Source organism: Trachypithecus francoisi, unplaced genomic scaffold, assembly GCF_009764315.1.
Source record: "Trachypithecus francoisi isolate TF-2019V2 unplaced genomic scaffold, Tfra_2.0 Lachesis_group16, whole genome shotgun sequence".
Lineage (NCBI taxonomy): Eukaryota > Metazoa > Chordata > Mammalia > Primates > Cercopithecidae > Trachypithecus > Trachypithecus francoisi.
In genome coordinates, this window is record NW_022681461.1 from 56,463,605 (window position 1) to 56,482,264 (window position 18,660).

Consider the following 18,660-nt stretch of genomic DNA (forward strand, 5'->3'; position numbering starts at 1 on the left):
GGTAGAGTGGAATTTGCTGAGAATACTCTAGGATATTATCAGTAGAAATAGGAAATTGCTTTTCACCATTATTACAGACACATCCTACAAAATCCTGAATCATCAGGAACACAAAGTAAAGGGGGTCAATTGTGGTGATGATTCTAGTTATCACTGCTGGTTAGAAAGAAGTACTTTCACATGTATTTTTATACAATTAAGGACTGAGTTTATTTTTAAATGTTGGAGAAGGTGGCTTACTATCAGCCCACACAGTTTAGTCTTGATGAATCTTAATCAAGTTTTCCTCGCAAGACAGCGTGGGCTTTGCAATTCTTTTTGACTACTCAAATAGATGAGTGGACTAAAGAAAAGCAGGAATAGGCGCAAACAGAAGACCTGCATGCCACAGTGGTGGCATATGGCTTTTAAATAAGGGCAGTATCTTGGAAGTAACTAAGCACACGGCAGAGACTGGTGAAGTTTGAACTGACGGACAGCACATAGCAAGGGTCCATGTCTTCCTGCCCTGGTGTGGCTTGGGTGTCACAGGGCTGAGATATGCAAGGCTGTTTTCTAAACTCCCACTGAAAAGATAGATACCTGGTCCTCCTGTTCTAAGCAAGAGCTCAAAATGAAAAGGAAAACAACCTCAGTTCTCATATTAAATTTGAGTTATGGTGCCATAGAGAAGCTGATATTTCCAGGAAGAGTTATAACAGCGGCAAAAATGGCCATTTGCTTCTAACTTTGAAAGAGTGACAGCCCACCGGGGTCTCAGTATGGCCCACCTACCTGCAGCTCTCAGCTTTTTGCACAAAATAGCAGCTTCTCACCATTCTGTGACTTTTAACAAAAAAAGTACAGTCTTGAAGAGGTTTCTTGGTGTAACATTAGCAGTTAATCAGATAATTGCTAAACCTCTTGCCAATAGCCTGCAGCCATTCACTGTTCTGAATAATAAGTGGATTATTAATTTCTTCATTCTGGCCCTGAGCCCCTGCTTCTGCTCCCGTGGCTGCTTCTCGAATCCCTGCTGTGTCAGCAGCCCCACTCAGATGCTTGGGCTTTCTATCTTTCACATAAACCAGGATGCAAATTGTTGCTTGTAGACCCCACAGGTAAATCCCTTCTAGCATTTAGAATGCAGAGATTGTGAACTCCTTTTTTTCCTCTAGGAAGTTTGCTTTCAATTGTCCCAGGTTATCAGAATCAGACCACAGTAGAAGAAGACAGCTGATACTGTCCATTTCTACAAAAATCATGGTTGTTTGTCATGAAAGAGGCAGCCCAATTTGCATAGTGTCTGGGTTGCAGTAAGGTTGATTCCTCATTTCACTTTGAATCCCTTAATTGAGCAGCTATTGATGATAAGAATTGCAATAGATGCTAGAGGAGATACAAAATAAGATAGAGATCCTTGTGCTGCAGATATTACTGTCTTGTAGAGGGAAGGGATCCCTACATAACTAAAATATAAGCAAAAATTAGATAAATGCAAAAGAGAAGTAAAGAAAACTGTACTATAAGAAACTCTGAGAAGGGGAATTCACAGCCTGTTGAGGCACACAGCAACAGTGTCATGCAAAGGGTTGTGTTTGAAGCCAGGAGACAAGTAGCATGGACTGGACAGGAAAGATGAGAAAGATACTCTAGGGAGACAGGAGAACTGACATAAACTGAAGCCTTCCATGGGTTCAAGCACTAATTGAGTTTTTTGTGTGTACTAGGCACTGTACTGGTCTCTGGAGATACAAGGATAAATCAGCCACAGTCCCAGCCTTACTGAAGAGACAGACAATGAGGTAATTATTATAGTACCACGTGATACATACCAAAGAAATAGGCTCAAAGCAGAGGAGTATTTTTGACTAATGCATGGAAAGGAAGAGAAAATGAGCATGGAAAAATAATGTAGGGTCATAGTGAAAGGCCACAAACGCCAGGGTAAGGAATAATAACTCAGGAGCAGGATGTGGAATTGAGAAAAGAAAAGAAAAGAAAAGGAAAGAAAAGAAAAGAAAAGAAATAAATACTTCACAAGGAGATTCAGTAGGGGTTGATGGTGAAGGAGAACAAGAGAAAAATTCTAAGGTGTCTTCGAAGTTTCTTCAAGATAACTTTTGTAAAACTAAGCCCTAAATGGTACTCTTCAAAAATATTAGGAGTTATTCTTAAGATTTCCCAAATTAAGCAAAAGAGGGGCAGAAGGATGGAGAATAATTCTTATATGGAAAACTATAGCTGGAAGTCAAGCAATTAACTTACTTATATGTAGAGCTAAAAAATAGTTTCGAAATTTATTAAATCACTTCTTCATGTTTCAACTAACAATATAAACTCAAAAGCGGGTAAATGGCTTTTCCAGAGTTACACAGTTGAGAATTGCTAAGACTAGATCCTAGAACAATTTCCGATTCCAATTCAGGGCCCATCCTTGTCATGGTTCTATTGTGCAATTTGATCTTACGTAAGGGTGACAACCAAGACCTCTGCACCAAAAGCAGTATTCTGGCTTCTTTGGCAATCATCCTAGCAGTCTGGCTGCCATCCATCTGTTCTCCTTTTCTCCAGTCTTAACCCACTTCACCAGGCTACTAAAGTTATCTTTCTGAATAATAATCTGATCACATAATTCCCCTTCAGAAAGTCCTTTAGTAGACCTTTAATCTATATTGAATCAAGTCCAAACGGACTGGCCAGTGCCCAGCCCCAGTGATCACACCCCCACCCCACACTTTACTGTACTAGACCGCTCATCTTCATACCTGATTTAATTAGCAAACATCCCAGAACAGTCCATGTCTTTATGGCTTTGCTGAGACTGTGTTCTCTGCTCGGACTCCTTTTACAAATAGAAAACAGACATAGGAGAGAGTTAGAGGTTCTCTGATAAAGAGCTGTACTGAATATAGCAGAACACAGAAGAGGGAGTAGCTTTTTTCTACTTGTCATGGTTAGGAAATGTTTCCTACGAACAGTCTAAGAGTCTTAGTGATGATTAGGTGTTTGACAGATGAATAAAATGGGCTTAGGACTTACAGCTGCTTTTGCACTCTAATAGCAGATTAGTTGTGATATAGAATACATGGCCTGCAAAGCCAAAAATATTATCTGCCCCTTTACAGAAAAGGTTTGCCAATCACTTTCTAGACTGTAAGCTCCTTGAGGTCAGAGACAATTTATTTTCTATACTTCTAACTTTAGTGTTCAGCATATAATAGATACTCAACAAACGTTATTTGAATACATGAATCTTTATAAAATGGAAATACTTTGCATATTTTACAGGTAAAAAGGCAAAGAGGCAAATGGAAAATTTTAAAGAAAGTCTCTTCAAAAATGTTTACATTGAAAAAATATACTTACATTAGCTGGGTCAGCTCTTTCAATTAATATGGAACCTCAACTATCTGCAGTAATTAATTTTCCCCTGGCTCTGTACAGCTGAGATTTTGCTTATCAGTGTTAGCATTGAATTTTTATGGAAGGACTCAAGTGCAAAGGTTCAATGAATATGAGGTAGAAAAGTCCCCAAAGACGGCAAACTCTCTGTACCTGTTTTCATAGCCAGCAGTGCCAGAATTGAGTAAGAAGAGTCAAATGCTCTCCACAATCAAAGACCTCAGGAGAAGCCACCCACCTCATGGATGACATACTCTGCCTGCATATCTGATCATTTGTCTGAATGTCTCTAATGCAATGGCCAGCCCTGTACAGCCTGGAGCATGAATTTATCAAAAGGAAATTGGTTCCTAAATGTAAAACTCAATACATCAAAATCTACTAGGCAGACCAGAGAGAGACAGAAAGTAGATTTAATATTGCATTTGGCCATTATAGCCTCAATCCATCTGCCATCATTTACCTGAAGGCCTTCAGGGCAGCAGACGTGATAAGCAAAACTTTATTCCCCTGATGAATTTTTCAGGGCCACCCTTAATATTGAAGCTTTCAAGATGAGGAATGATTACATTTGACTGGTCCTCAAAGAGCCTTGTCACTAAACAGTCAGCATCTATGGGCAGGACTGCTGGAAAGGACTTTCAACCTGGTGCAAGCCATTCAGTCAACAAAATGTATTGGGCCAGAAGTCTAAGTTAGGCATTCCAGGAAATAAAAGATAGTATGGTAATAGTCCTTGCTCTTGGATAATCCATACAGGAAATGGAGAAAACAGATATAGAAGAAAAATATAGGGAAAGTCATATAGCCTAAGAATGAGTACAGATGAAAACAGATGAAGGAATTGCAGGTATCAGAGCTCTGGGGAGGAGGATAGGGTTATTTAGAACATTCTCCATGAAGAAGACAGAGTTTAAAGGGTCATTTGAAAATGGCAAAGGTTAGTAGAGAAGAATGCAAGAAGGAAACTACAAATTGATGAGCCTAGTCCAAAATCTATGGCAGGGGGTAATAAGATGAAAGTGGTGAGATGTGGGCAGTTAATTAATTGCAAACAGCCCTTGAATCATGACATGAGAAGCACAAACTTTATAATAAGAATGTCTTACAGTTAAAGCAATGCTACCTTGCAAATTATTTTCACATGCATTATTTTCTCACAATAACCTTCTTCCTATAGATTGAAATCCTCCCTTACTGTTCCTCCCCCAGTACACCTCATCCTCAGAACTTCATCCACCTAACCTTCAAATACATGCTGAAGTGTCACCACTTCTGGGAAATAGTTTCCTGATTCCCAGACTAGATCAGATCCCCATCTTCCCACAATTTATTCTCAGAAAACCATGTAAAATTCCCAAGGAAAACAATCCAGGGATGGGATGGTGGCTTTGTTTCCCAAACTTCCCAAGGACTCAGGCCCTCTCTGATCTTTTGCTCTACTATGCCTTAAGGAATTTCCCTCATTCTCTTGATCCAAAATGAAGCTCTGACCATTGTCCACATTCCAATCAGCAGGACAGAGGGAAGGGACTAAAACTAGAGACAAACGATATCCATCAGGTATCTAGAAACTGCCACATGTATTTTCCTATTTATCCTGTTGATCAGAACTTAGTTACATGATCACACTTCACTGCCAAAAAAAGAAAAAAAGGTTGGCTGATGTTTTCTGCATACAGCTTCAAATTCTTTTATGTGGATGATGAAAAAAACAAATATTAGGCAACAATTAGTAGTCTATTCTACAAGGCCAACACTTGACAAGCAGATTTCACTTGATGGCAAATCTATATTCCCATATTCTTTCATTGGTCCATTTGCTTCAGTGGGTTATAGTATCTTGTCCAGAAAAGAGATGAATTTAGTTTGCTCACCTAGGTATCCAAAGCATCTAGAACAGTGTCTGTTTTTTTTGTTTTGGTTTTTGGGTTTTTTTCAGACTAGCTTACAAAAAAAAAGGTTTGTTGAATCAATGTTGGTAACAGGTCATACACCAATTTTACACAAGAAAATGTTGAGTATCCTTTATTCTTCAGGTTTGTGAAAGTAACGGATATAAAAGAACGAATAGTCATTTTGTGATGGTGAAAGAAGCACTTCTGAATTTTAACTTAGTGCTATCTTTCAGACACTACACTACTCTCTAAATTGTATGTGATTGATCATGTACAAAATGTGACTTCCCAGTAATTTCTTCATCTGAATAAGAGAAAGCACTGCACAATAAAGGAATGCTTTTCTGAGTGTGGGAAATGGTGCAGAGGGTGTGGAATGGGGAGATGAGACCAGCTCCTGGAATCCTCAAGTCATACTAATAAAATCACAAGGTTATATGATCCTTTAGAAGACATCTAACCCAATAACCACCATGAGAATCACCTGAGAAAAATGTTAAATCACCCTTACTCTCTAAGCCCTAAAGCCTAGAGAATCATCATCTTCAAACATGCGTCTAAGTAAAAATTTCCAAAGATGTCTGCTTCAGACTGGCTATTAGTGTCCCCCACAAAATTCATATGTTGAAATTGTAACCACCAAGGTGATGGCATTAGGAGGCGGGGCTTTCAGGAGGTAAGCAGGTCATGAGTGAAAAGCCCTCACAAATAAAATTAGTGCCCTCATAAAAGGGACTTCAGAAAGCTCCTTTAACCCTTTTGTCTCATGACGACATGGCAAAAAAAAAAAGACAGCTGTCTATGAAACAGGAAGCAGGCCTTCACCAGACATTGAGTCTGCCCACTCCTTAATCTTGGACTTCCCACCTCCAGAACTATGAGAAATAAATTTTGTTGTATATAAGCTACCAGTTTATGGTATTTTGTAGTAGCCAGAACAGACCAAGACAATGCCTAGGTTACTTTTGTTCACAATTAAACCTGAAAACACAAAAATAATTCAACAACACCTCTCCCAACTCAATTCTATATTTAAATTCACTACAAAACTAGTTCTAATAGTTTATGACTTGCTTTATGGCAGACATCCAAACTGGAGAGGAAAAATTCTATTTTCTCCTTCCACAGCATCCTAAGGGAAGTTCAGCACATCTCAGGGGTATTATGGCTAGACTAGATATAGGCTTTGGTCCCTACAGCCCTGAGTTCAGCCTGGATTTCCAGTTATTAGGCATGAGTCCTTGGAAAAATTTTTTAAACTTTCCAAGCTTCAGTTTTCTCATTTTCACATCTGTAAAATGAGGGTTATTATAGTACAAACTCAGTAGGTTTGGGTTTTTTTTTTTTTTTTGGTATCAAAACAAAATATGTAAACCATTTAGACAAATTGTAGATATTATTTCTTCCAATTTTTTAGAGCAACTATACCTAGTGTCAATTATATTTTTATAGGAGTTAACTGAGAAATATCCTAAAAGGTTTGCAAAAATCTCATAAGTCATAAGGAAAAGGAATCTACGTAAACAGTGTGAAAGATACAAGAAATGTTTATTATCATGTAAATGGGGAAACATACACTTGACTGGTTTGGATTTTTTTTTATCTTTATGCTAATGCCAAGTGTCTGATATCTATGTATATTTGTGGACTTTTCATCAAGTCACAACAGACTTTTTTTCTTGATTAATTTGCCTGTGGAAAAGTGGTGACATTTTAAAGTTAGACAATGCAGTTTTTCGTGTCAAAATGTTTTAAAACCACAGAGAAGCTCTATGAAATAGGAGTTTCTTTATATTTATAATGAATTTAGACTTTCAAGATCCAGGACCAGCTAATTCTTCTTAATTTCCTGTTTCCTATTGTCAACCAAAGATGAACCAGTACTAATGACCACGTTTTAAATGTAATCCGCAAATATTCAACAGATAGTTTAACAGCAACTTAGAACATGAATGTTAGGGGACAAATTATACCCTGCAAGCTGAGCTACTATCTATTATTCTTGGTGAGTGCAGCCAAAAAAAAAAAAAAAGTGTTATTGGCACCAAATGAAATAAAAGAATAGAGCTTCAAGATAATACCTGGCAGAGGGGGGCAATGGGAGAGGGTGTCTTCCACAACTCCCGTGGCAGTGTACTGAAACAGAAAAGTACTAAGGGAAGACAGTACAGGAAGATTAAATATGATCTTGAACAGTGATATCCCCAGAGATCTTAGGCTTTTTATTCTTCCAGACCTAAAAATTGTCAGGATTTTGAGTAAATCACAAAAGCAATTGTCATCGAGAGCACTCACAGCTGCTCAAACAACTATTTTAAGGCGAGGGAAGCTGGCAGGCAAAGTGAGCATTGCAGTAGGGAGTCAGTGAAATGAATAAGTACGGAGAATATAAAACACTGTTAAAAAGTAAGAGCTGCCACATTTGAGGCAATTCGGCCTTGGTGTTTACATTTATATAGAAGGCTGTTTATGGGATTGTCACAATGTATGCTTTTACCATTTTAATGCATAATGGTGTTGCCATTGAGGGTACTAGGAAGAAACTGATAGACCAGTTTCCAAGACAGACTCCAGGTTTAACTCCCTCATAATTTCTCAAATGCCTCGGACAGAGTTGAAAATTTTGTAGAGGAAAGTTCTGAATGACTAATGACCTCTAAGCTAAAAAGAAAATCATAATTTAAAAATGATGACGCTGAAAGCAATAAAAAGGATGCACATAAGACTCCAGACTTCTGCCTCCCATCTCTGTTCAGAAACCATACTCATAAACTAAAGAAACTGAACTCAGTCTCCCCACTGATGTGATGGACATTCATCTGTAGTCATAAACATTTGGCAAAGCTGAAGTTAGTAGTGATTTTATTATAACATTAATTCACTTATCCAAATGGGATTACACACTGTGGTATTCCTTTAGAAGTTATACTAAATATTATAAGCAACATGTTTAGCTGTGTATTGATGTTTACTAACCTTTTGTGGCTTTAATTTCTAATATAAATTCCTATTAAAATTGATAGTTCACTCTGGGTTTATTGTAGATGGGGAATAAAGCCGCCTTTTAAAAAAAATCTACTTCAAGGACATTTATGCTATAGTTGACTTTACAACAAGGGAAATAATATGGGTAATGAATAATATTCTGACATGATCAGCATTTTAATATGTGAACCAAAGCAAGATCAAAATATTAGATAGCTCAATGGCAATTTATTTTAACCACTTCTTTATTCATTTGACTAGTATTTACCGAATACCCACTTTGGACCATTTACTGGGGATACATCACTGAATGAGGATGTCCTGTTCACTCTCATCACGTTGCTCAGAGTCTATTAAAGGAATCAGAGATCAAATAATTACAATAGGAGCCTGTTTTTGTTTTGTTCTTGGCAGCTTTGTTGAAGCATAACTGACATGCAATAAACTTTTGACACATGTATATACCAATGAGAATATCACTATACACTCAAGATAGTGAACACATCCATCACTTCAAAGTTTTCTCATGTTCTTTTGTAATCCTTCCTTCCTGAGTCTCCCCATATGCTTTCCCTCCAGGCAATCGCTGATCTGTTCTCTATCACTACAGGTTAGTTGGCATTTTTTAAAGTTGTAGAAATGAAATCATATAGTATGTATTTTTACACAGATGGCTTCTTTCACTCAGTGTAACTATTTTAAAATTCATCCATGTTGTTGTATATGTCAACAGCTTGTTCTTTGTATTGCCAGGTAGTATTCCATTGTTTGAATGTACCACAATTTGTTATTCTGTTGACCTGTGGTGGATATCTGAGTTGCTTCCAGGTTTTAGCTACTACAAACAAAGCTTCTACAAATAAAGCTTCTACAAAGAAGCCTGGGTTTTAATTATACATGGGTTATAAGTGGACATGAGAAGAAATGGAGTTCAGACTAGAGGGAAAATCAAGTGGCTGTACTTTGGAATAAGCCTAACACTCCAGATAAGAGGTATGGGGATTTTGCTTTCAATCATCTTCCTTGTTTTTGGCAGGTACAGGGATAGGCTAACCTAAAGACACAATGAGAGGTTAATAGGTACTTTACGAAGCCTTCTCAGAGAGTCCACATTCACAGAAACTATCTGCACACTGTAAAGGCATGGGAATCTACCTTCTGTTTCCTGAAGAGAACGAATGCCTTGATCTGTGTATATTTGCTGCCCTCTTCAGTATAGGCACTTATCAGCTTTATCTAGGCTGATGTCATCAGAAACCAGGAACTATGCCTCATACATCACTAAATCAACCTCCACTGCAGTACCTAGCACATTGGATCCACTCAGTAAATATTAGTGGAAGGAAAAAAGAGGGAAAGGGGGAAGACGGTGAGGGAGAGATCACATAATAGTAAAATCAATGAAGATAGAGGTATACTAAATAAAAATCTTTCGATTATTTATTTTGGCTAGGAGCATGGATAAAATCAGACAAATGCTATAAATACTTGCATAATGCGAAAAACATTTTATGATCATTTCTATGATCTGGAAATAAGAGGAAAACCCCATGGGCAAGAGGGCCTTCTTGGTGGAATACCAGTTTGTTCACACCTCCATTAGCACCTTTTTCTCTTCATTTTACATTAAATAACAAAATGCTTTAATTTTGTCCATGAAGTAATCTGATTGGTTTAATTGACGAGAGATTCCTTTCTCTTTAAGTCCACGCTACTTTGTCCCCCACCTCCTTCTTCCATGGTCCTTATCCCATTAAGCCTTGTACTATTAGTAGTCATGTATTTGTTATTATCTATCTTACTAAATTGTAATATCCTTAAGGAATCTGTCTTATTCATCTCTGTATTTTATCCAGAGGCTTTCAGAATGACTTGAAAATAGTAGGGGCTTAATAGATGTTTGTGATTAAATAAATAGATTAACAAATAAAAGAATGTAAATGCTCTAGTGTTTGCATTACATGAAAGGCAGGAAGAAAGATGCTTTCCTCGTATCTCAGCAACTGTTTCTAATCTAATGTGAGAAAGCCCCACCAACATTATACACACTCTGGGGGAAAAGCTATGGGTAAGTAAATGCTATTGAAGTAGAAATTTGATTTTGATATAGCAAGTTATAAGCCACCAACTCTTTGGTTGTAATTAATCCAGGTAATTAGCCAATTCCCTAGGAGGATCCTGAATGAAAAAAAGAAACATAGGTCAGGCAAGTTTTGATGGGAAGAAATGCAAAGCAGAAGAGCCCTAGTGCATCTGTAAAGACAATGAAGACCTCTGGCAGAAAATAGATTTTTGACTCCTGGATTTAGATTTAGAATGTTATGTGCATTTTCATAAAGTACATTTTCTCTAATATGACCCAATACTCTCAGTTGTTGACTAGTGCTGGGTAGAACAGGAATCTTGGCCCTCCCTCTGGGTACTAGGGCAGTAGGAGAATGTGTTTATGTTCTCTGAGGTTTAATCACATTATTGACTGACATTGAGTGTACTGTGGAGGACATCCCCTAAAACCTTGTACTTATATTTATGAAGTCATATTTTTTCTACTCTGTAATTATATCATTATGCTTTTAGACTTGAAAACTGGACTCTAGATTTATCTCAATTATTTAAATTGGGATGTACTCATTGCTCAAGAACACCCAACTCATGTTTGGAAAAATTTAAAAGCTCCCACATTTCTACTCTATTATATATTATGATCATATTATCCACTTCTACACAGACAAAATAAAGCAGAAAGCTAGTAAAAATTATCTATAGGAGAGAAATAATCTACTACAGTAGAAAATGAAGACAGAATAGAATACAGTATTCATATACTTTTTTTTCTTAATCTAGCAAACAAATATCAATTCTCTGCTTAGTTTACCTGTATGTACACAGCTAGAATAAGAATTCTAATTTAAGGGAATAAAGCCATCAATAGAACTGTTTCTTGACCAACCAGTATGCATTAAGCTGTTGTAGAGCAATGTACCAGGCACTGTGCCACACCTTGCTTTGCTTTAGCTGAGACCATGCAATTCAAGTTTTCCATCCTCTATATCGAGTCTAATAATTGCTTTTGTTTTGTATTCTTTTTCTCACATATTTCAACTTTACTAATTGTTGAAGAAAACCACAGAATACTACAAATGAGATCTATTAGTTGCACCATTTTATTAATAGCACTTAACTTTGGCTGTTAAACTATTAACATATAATAAAAAGCTGCAATACTGCATTAGCAGGGTAAATGCATTCTAGTGACTAATAACAAACCATTCACAATTTACTAGGAGCTCAATTTAACCCAAATTATATTGTTAACAATATGCCTGGTTTACTCACATGAAATTTAGAAAAGCACTCTCAAGAATTAACATAAAATACCTTATGCTGTTTATGTACACTATAACTCAGATAGAATGGGTAATATAAATTCCCAAAATTAACGCTTAAGCCAGTCTCTTCAGAATAGCTATCAATGTACAGCCTTACAAAATATATGCCCATCTCTTTCATTTTATCTATATGTCTCCATTTGTACTTGGGTTTTATTTATGGTAGTAAAGTGAAATATATCATATTGTCCCTGTTTGGAGATATATGGCATTTTATAGGCTCCATGGTCTACCCATAAAATTAACAGAATTTGATTGTATCATTACAAGTAATTGTAGCAATAGTCTTAAAATAGAAAAACTCTAACAAAACCTTTTACTTTTCACAGAAATCCCCTCTACGCCATTTCTAGAGAACAATCATACAAAATGCTAACACTTGCTGTGTTCTCACTATGTGTTACTTTACACCCATGAATACCCATGAGGATTTACGAAGCAGATGCTGAGACAGAGTCGTAGGATAACTTCTCTGTGATCTCCTAGCTAGTAACGGGCAGATACAGAGCCCAGAAGAGCATCCACGCCAGTGGCAGTGCTTACCCATTATACTTGACAGTCTTTCAGTATCTGTGGTTAGGCAGTCTCTGCTTAAGCAGTTATGAAGAGGGATGCTTGTTTTCTATCTAGGCCACCCATGGTATTTTTTAACATCTCCTGTTCAGCAAGCCCTTCCTCTGTTGAATCTGTATAACTGATATGTATATCTATTGGTCCTGGATCAACCCCTAAGAGCAGCTCAGAATAAATCAAATGCCTCTATTCGTGACATACCCTCAAGTATATGAAAAGAGCAACCACATTTCCTTCACACCTCCTTTTTACAAACTAAGCACTTACTAGTTCTGTCAACGCTTTTTATTATGACATACTTCCCATTCTTACCACATTCTGATTGCTCTCCCCTAACTACAATTGTTTGTCAACAACAATTTTAAGTTGTGGCACCAAAACTAAAAAACAGTATTTCAGATATGAGTTGACCATTAGAAATAGTACTGGGAGTTTACCCTCCCTTGTCCTTGTCTCTGGTAGACCAAAGAACCTTAGCATTTCTGATTAAATGTTACTTCTGACTTTCTGTAAGCCACGAGCAAATCCATGAAATGCATAGCATAATGAGAATATGAATCTGTTCTTTATAGTCTGCTTTTATTAATTAATGAAGATAAAATCATGCCTTAATTTAAAGAACATACACTTCAAGATTAGTATTTACCAGTAAACCACTTGCCTAGTGAGTGAGTCTAGATAGCTGCTTAGTCTTCCCACGTTGGTGAACATCATTTTAGATCTAAGGACTTGAGAAGTTTAGACCAAACCCTGCATACACAGCAACAGTCAACTGTGCTACAGAATGTAATAGGCACCAGCTCATATTTCTGTCTCATTCTGACCTTAAAGTCAAGAAAATTATCTACATTACTGAGTCAACTCTGTCCAAGCCTGTGCTTAAATACCATTTTATATTAAAATTTTAAAAATAAACTATGTATTTATCTTAGTAAATTTTATCTTTTAGTTTACTTGTGACCTCTGAATCCTTGCTTGGTTATCCAGGCATTAGCTCTCCCTCTCAGAGCAATGGTATCCTCAGATTTGATAGCATGCTATCTTTATCCTTTTCAGGATCTGATAAGAAAGGGGGAAGCAGGACAAATCTCACAGTCCTGGCTATGCCACTAAAGCAACTGTTGAGCCCAGCAAAGTCACCAGGGCACAGAACAGCACAGTAAGGGAAAACGGAAAGAGCATCAGTACAGGATCTGGAGAACAACTGGAAATCTAACACATAATCAGGCCACTACAGACACTATCACCTTTGACTACATCTTCTCTGCCTCTGGTATCTCTAAGAAATTAGATTTCAAAAACCAGAAACCCAAGAAGAACATTCAAATCTTCTCAAGACGTTGTAGTAAAAGGTATATGATGTTCCTGAATAATGAACGGTAGTAATAATAATGGTCCTCATTATTAAGTGTTTACTCTTGGCCAGGCCCTTCATGTGAGATACTTCTTTAAATCCTACCAACACGCTGCTGAGGCAGATATTATTGTTATGCCTCTTTTACAAAAGAGAAAACTAAGCTACTTGCCCAGGATCCCGTAGATCGAAAGAGCAATCTCGGGATTTGCATCCAGCAGTCTATCTCCAGAGCCTGAACTTTATGACATCTTCCATACTATTATTCCATCCTTTAATACAGAAAGCAATTTTCAGTTCCTGTATTTTCTTCTGAAAATGGTTGCAACCATAGTTTTATTCTGATTTATTTTTGCAGTCTAAAGTATCTAGAACATTTACTTTAACTCTACGACCAAGTAAGCCTACTACTACCATCTTGAGTCTCTGAAAACTTCCTTCTTTAGCTTAATACCTGTATTTTTCTTTATGCAATTCAAGCTTTTTCATTTGTCAATGTGCTAAGCATGTATCATGTTCTCATCATTATACTAAGAGCCTGGGTAATGCTTAAGCTAAATCTGAAAGGTGTTTTGATTTGTTAACAGAAAGTCCTAATCACACATTCAACAGAGAAGACAAAATATCTGAACAAAATTGTTCTCAATGAATTATAAAATTATATATCTGATCTCTACTTAAAAGAGGACAGCCTAACTAGCAAATATACACATATTTATATGTCTAAAGTTACTCTGTATGTAGAAATAAAAGGGATCAGGAAAACTGCAGGTATCCTGCCAGGAAACTATCCTGTAATTATCTTTGAAACATTCTGTTATAATTTAAAATGCACAGCAACGGATCCAAAGAAAAGAGCAAAACTAACTGAATTCTGCAATAGGTTGGTAGATTTGGTGACAGCTTCAACCCGATCCCCCGGCCATTAAATAAACAAAAAACAAGATTATATAAGAAACTTCCCAGCAAATACTTAAAGACATAATTGTCCCAACCCTCTCAACTCGTCATGATTGGTTCCACTTACACTTCAGGGACTTTCTTATTGAATCAAATACTCCCTGATCACCAAAACTTGTGTTCTTGAGTCTGAAACTCATGAGGTTATTGGCAGTCAGAGAATCATCCAGAGCCTCATATGGCTGCCTAATGCTCCCCAATGCTCCCCAAGTTCTTGTGATGTAGCTGCAACCAAGAGAGAGCTGCAAGCCAAGCTGACAGCCTAACAGATCTAGTACTCTGCCAGCACCAGAACAGCCCTGGCTCTCTCATGATTGCTTCTGGAGAAATTCCCCCAGGAATTCTTTTTTAAAAAAGTGCTATCCCTGTCCATTTAGGAATATATTAATGTGGAAGTTTTCAGAGATGTATGCATAGAAAGAGGAGGACATCAAGAGAACTAGGAAAAGCATTGGCATTTCCCTTAATGGTGGTAGGATACCTCTTCGTGATCAGCTGTGTCTATGTCAATGTGAACTTGCTCTTTCTAGGCTGCAGAAATGTTTCCATGCCCAGTACTGAGACTGCTTCACTAGAATTTGGCATTGTTCAATGTCCTTTACTTCCTCCTCTATTATTGACTTAGCTGCAGGGTCAACTCAGATTCTAAAAAGACTAAAAGGGTCCTTGTTGAAGAGTAAACATAAAACCTACACCAGCTTTCCAATGCACAGGACTGAGTTGTGGCTGGTTTCTACCCCTAAGCAGGAAAGAGGCAAGATGAGCTACTAACATCCCCATTCCTTCAGTTATATTTTTATTCTTATTTTAGCCAAGATGACTTTCTACACGGAAGAAGATTCAAATGATCACAACTGTTTATATTAGTGTTTACTGCCAGATATGTGACTACATTTTTTAAATTCATTGCCTCAGTCGACCCTGATAACCACCCTCTGAGGAAAGCACTACCATGTGTCTCATGTTTCCAATAAAAAAATTGAGACTCAGGGATGATAAAAGTTTTGTTTAAGGTCACACAGTTACTAAGTGGATGGAGCAGAACTTGAATTTGATCTCACTAATGGCAGAGCTATATGACTTGAAGTAAAAATGCTCTCAATTTCCTACTTAATAGGATAAATGCTTAAGAAATACAAATACAAATTGAATAGGCTTTCAAATGACAACTTTTAACATTTTTTTACTTACAAGTAGCACAGAAAGGAACTATTAGGATATAAAGGTGTTTTCAGGTCTAGATTTTAGGAAATATTTTTGCTTTGTCAGTTTCTCAAACTTATTCCAACGATATATTACACTGTTTATTATCTACAAAGACGATAAATAGGTAGAAAAATGTTTCTGACCCCTCACCAAAAGCAAATATAACCTCTTTTCCAAACCAGAAACCTTGGTCTGGACTTTGAATACTGATTTGGAAAAAAGTTTTTTAAAGAATTAGCTCAAAGCAGCAGGTTTGTAGCTCATATGACACAAGATGATCAATGACCACATTAGCTACTAATCTAAGGCATAAAACATGCATGAGGCATTAGCATGGAAATCTAACACGTTCCCACCCCAGGTGGCAGTGGATTTCTAATCTGTTGTCCCATCTAATAGGAATAAACTTAAATAGCTTATTTAGAGCTTCATTTACAAAGGTTATAATTAGAGTGATTTACTCAAAAGGCAAAGGAGGAAGGCAGACAGCTGGGTGGGGTGCTGAAATGTGAGGAAGAAAATAAAAGCCATTTTCAAAAAACCAAACTAAACTTCTTAGTAAAAATGACTTTGCTTGTAATTTTGTTTTGAAGGACATTTACCATTCTTATGGAAGGAAATCAGGGTTAGGAAAAAGCATGAGTTCTAGAAGTTGAGTCTCGTTAGGGACCAATAAATAAATCCAGGACCCTGGGCAAGTTGTTTAATCACCCAAACAAAGGTTTCTACATTTTTAACATTTGAATAATAATTCTTGCTTTGCAAGGAATAACATTTAACAAAAGCAAAGTGGTTAATACAGTGCCTAACACTTGGGAGGTACTGAATTACTATTGATTTCACCCCTTACAGGATTCACCGGCAAGTTCCAAGATACAAACAAGGTCTCCTCTTCCCAGTTCTGCAATAGCAGGTTCTGATCTAGTCACAGATTTTGAGATATTAGTTTTTTCACCTACATTCAGTGCTGGGACAATAGTTGGATGAATTGTTCGATTTGATGTTATATAAAATATTGGACGAATGAGGTTCAGCTAATTTGAAACAAGCAGAGATACAGTTTTTCACTTTTCTCTCAGGTGACTCAAGTTTCTCTACGTACCATTTTTGTGACCTGGCTTTAGGCTTGTCTCTAACTTTTGAAAGGTCCAGGTCAAGAGTCCCAATGAAAATCCATATTCCTAAATATTTGTAATGCATAAAACACCTGACAAAATTTAAATGAATATTATAGGTTACCTCCTCTAATCCAGACAGAAGTACCATCATAATCACGTGGAAGCCTAGATTCACATTTATAATTGTAGGAGGACTTGGAGTTCTGTGCCAAGACATAGTATCATGGGAAAAGCCAGGTCTTCCTTCTCTTTCCACCCCAGCTCTATCCTACAAAATGAGAGGACTTGCACACACGTGTGTGCTCCAATTAAGACAATGTCTATGCATGTGGATCACTCATATCCAAGCTCCATCCCCACTGACCACCCCAAAACTATCCATCAAGCCCACTGGTGCATGCAAAGACATCATGGTTGGTTCTTTCCCAGAAGAAATTCCTAAGGAATTTAGAGTTCTAGAACCAGTCTTAGGATTATTGAGGCTAGGAATTCCAGGGTCTCAGGTACAAAACCACATCCAGAAACGAGGGAGGCAGGCACCAGGTGGCCATGAGGACTCCAGGTGGCTCTGAGGACACACTGTCCCATGTAGAAGGATAGGACCAGAGAACCAGATCAGAGCCTGTACTGCATGGAGCCCAAAACAAACGTCTCTCTTGCCCTGGCTCAGTAAAACCTACTTGCTCAGTCGAGTTTACCTCCACATCATCCTAAGTGCCATCCTGAAGAACAGAGTGTTCACGTATTCATTGCAGGGAAACTCCATATCATCCATAAACGTGCTGCAAGGCAGATTGTCCTTCTGCAAGATAAAGTATGGACATCATTATTAAACTTCCTAATTTCACTTTTATACACTAAACCACTCCTGATAATTAATATGTTCCATCTTAAACAACTAGCTGGGCTAGTTTCCTATCAAGAGATAGGAAACAATAAGTTCAATTTTCTTCACAGAAATTTATGGAGATATATATATGTCATATATATGTACTTTAGGGATTCTTTTTCATAGAAAGAATTATTGTAAGGTATTCTCATGCCCATCCTTATCATACAAAAGTATGTTCTGCCTCACATGTCTAACAATATTTGGCAATCTTAGCACTGCTAAAAGATTTTTCTGGGCCACAGAAAGACATTTTACAAGTGGAATTAGGCCATAACACTCACTTTTTGAGGGTTGTGAATACAAGTTATAAGCTACTATTCACAGCTTGTCATTGACTCATGCTGCTGCACTAACAGGAAAGAGCCAGTAGTGAAAGGGCTTCAAGATACCCATGCCCACCAGACTGAAGCTCTGCAAAAGCCAGAAATTTCATTCATGGACAAGTTGAAGTACCTTTGATTATAACAATATCCCTCCATGAGTTGGTCCTTGCCTACTTCCCCTCTCCCATCTACCATTATACCCTTGCTGTCTCTCAAGGGCTCTCTACCTCTGAGGGTCTCAAACCATATTGTAATCACCTGGAGAGCTTTAAAAATCAGCTCGAGATTCTAATTTAATTGGTGCACCCTGGCCATGGAGTGGTCCTCCAACTCCCCAGGTGACTCTAATGTGCATCCAGGTTTTAGAATCACCTTATCATAGCACCCCTAATCTACTTGATCTTTTCTGAACACACCCAGTACTCTCACACTCCTATGCCCTTTCCTTCTGCTTCAAATATCCCTTGCCTACCTGACAAAAACTGCTTCTCATGCTCTAAGATTCAGTCAGGTGAAGCCCCACTCTAGAAAACCAGTCCTTCCCACTTTGAACTGGGAGAATACCTCATGCATCCCCT

General features: G+C 37.5%; 1 long non-coding RNA gene across 1 annotated transcript in view; it reads right to left on the bottom strand.

Moving 5' to 3' along the window:
- The window catches only part of LOC117098674, a 175,430-nt gene extending 162,945 nt beyond the window's left edge, over positions 1-12,485 (bottom strand). Inside the window, exons 1-2 of the long non-coding RNA XR_004443533.1 lie at positions 12,431-12,485; positions 2,748-2,824 (exon numbers count right to left, since the gene is read on the bottom strand). This is a non-coding gene — a long non-coding RNA (uncharacterized LOC117098674). The remainder of the gene's footprint in view (positions 1-2,747; positions 2,825-12,430) is intronic.
- Between the last annotated feature and the right edge of the window lie 6,175 nt (positions 12,486-18,660).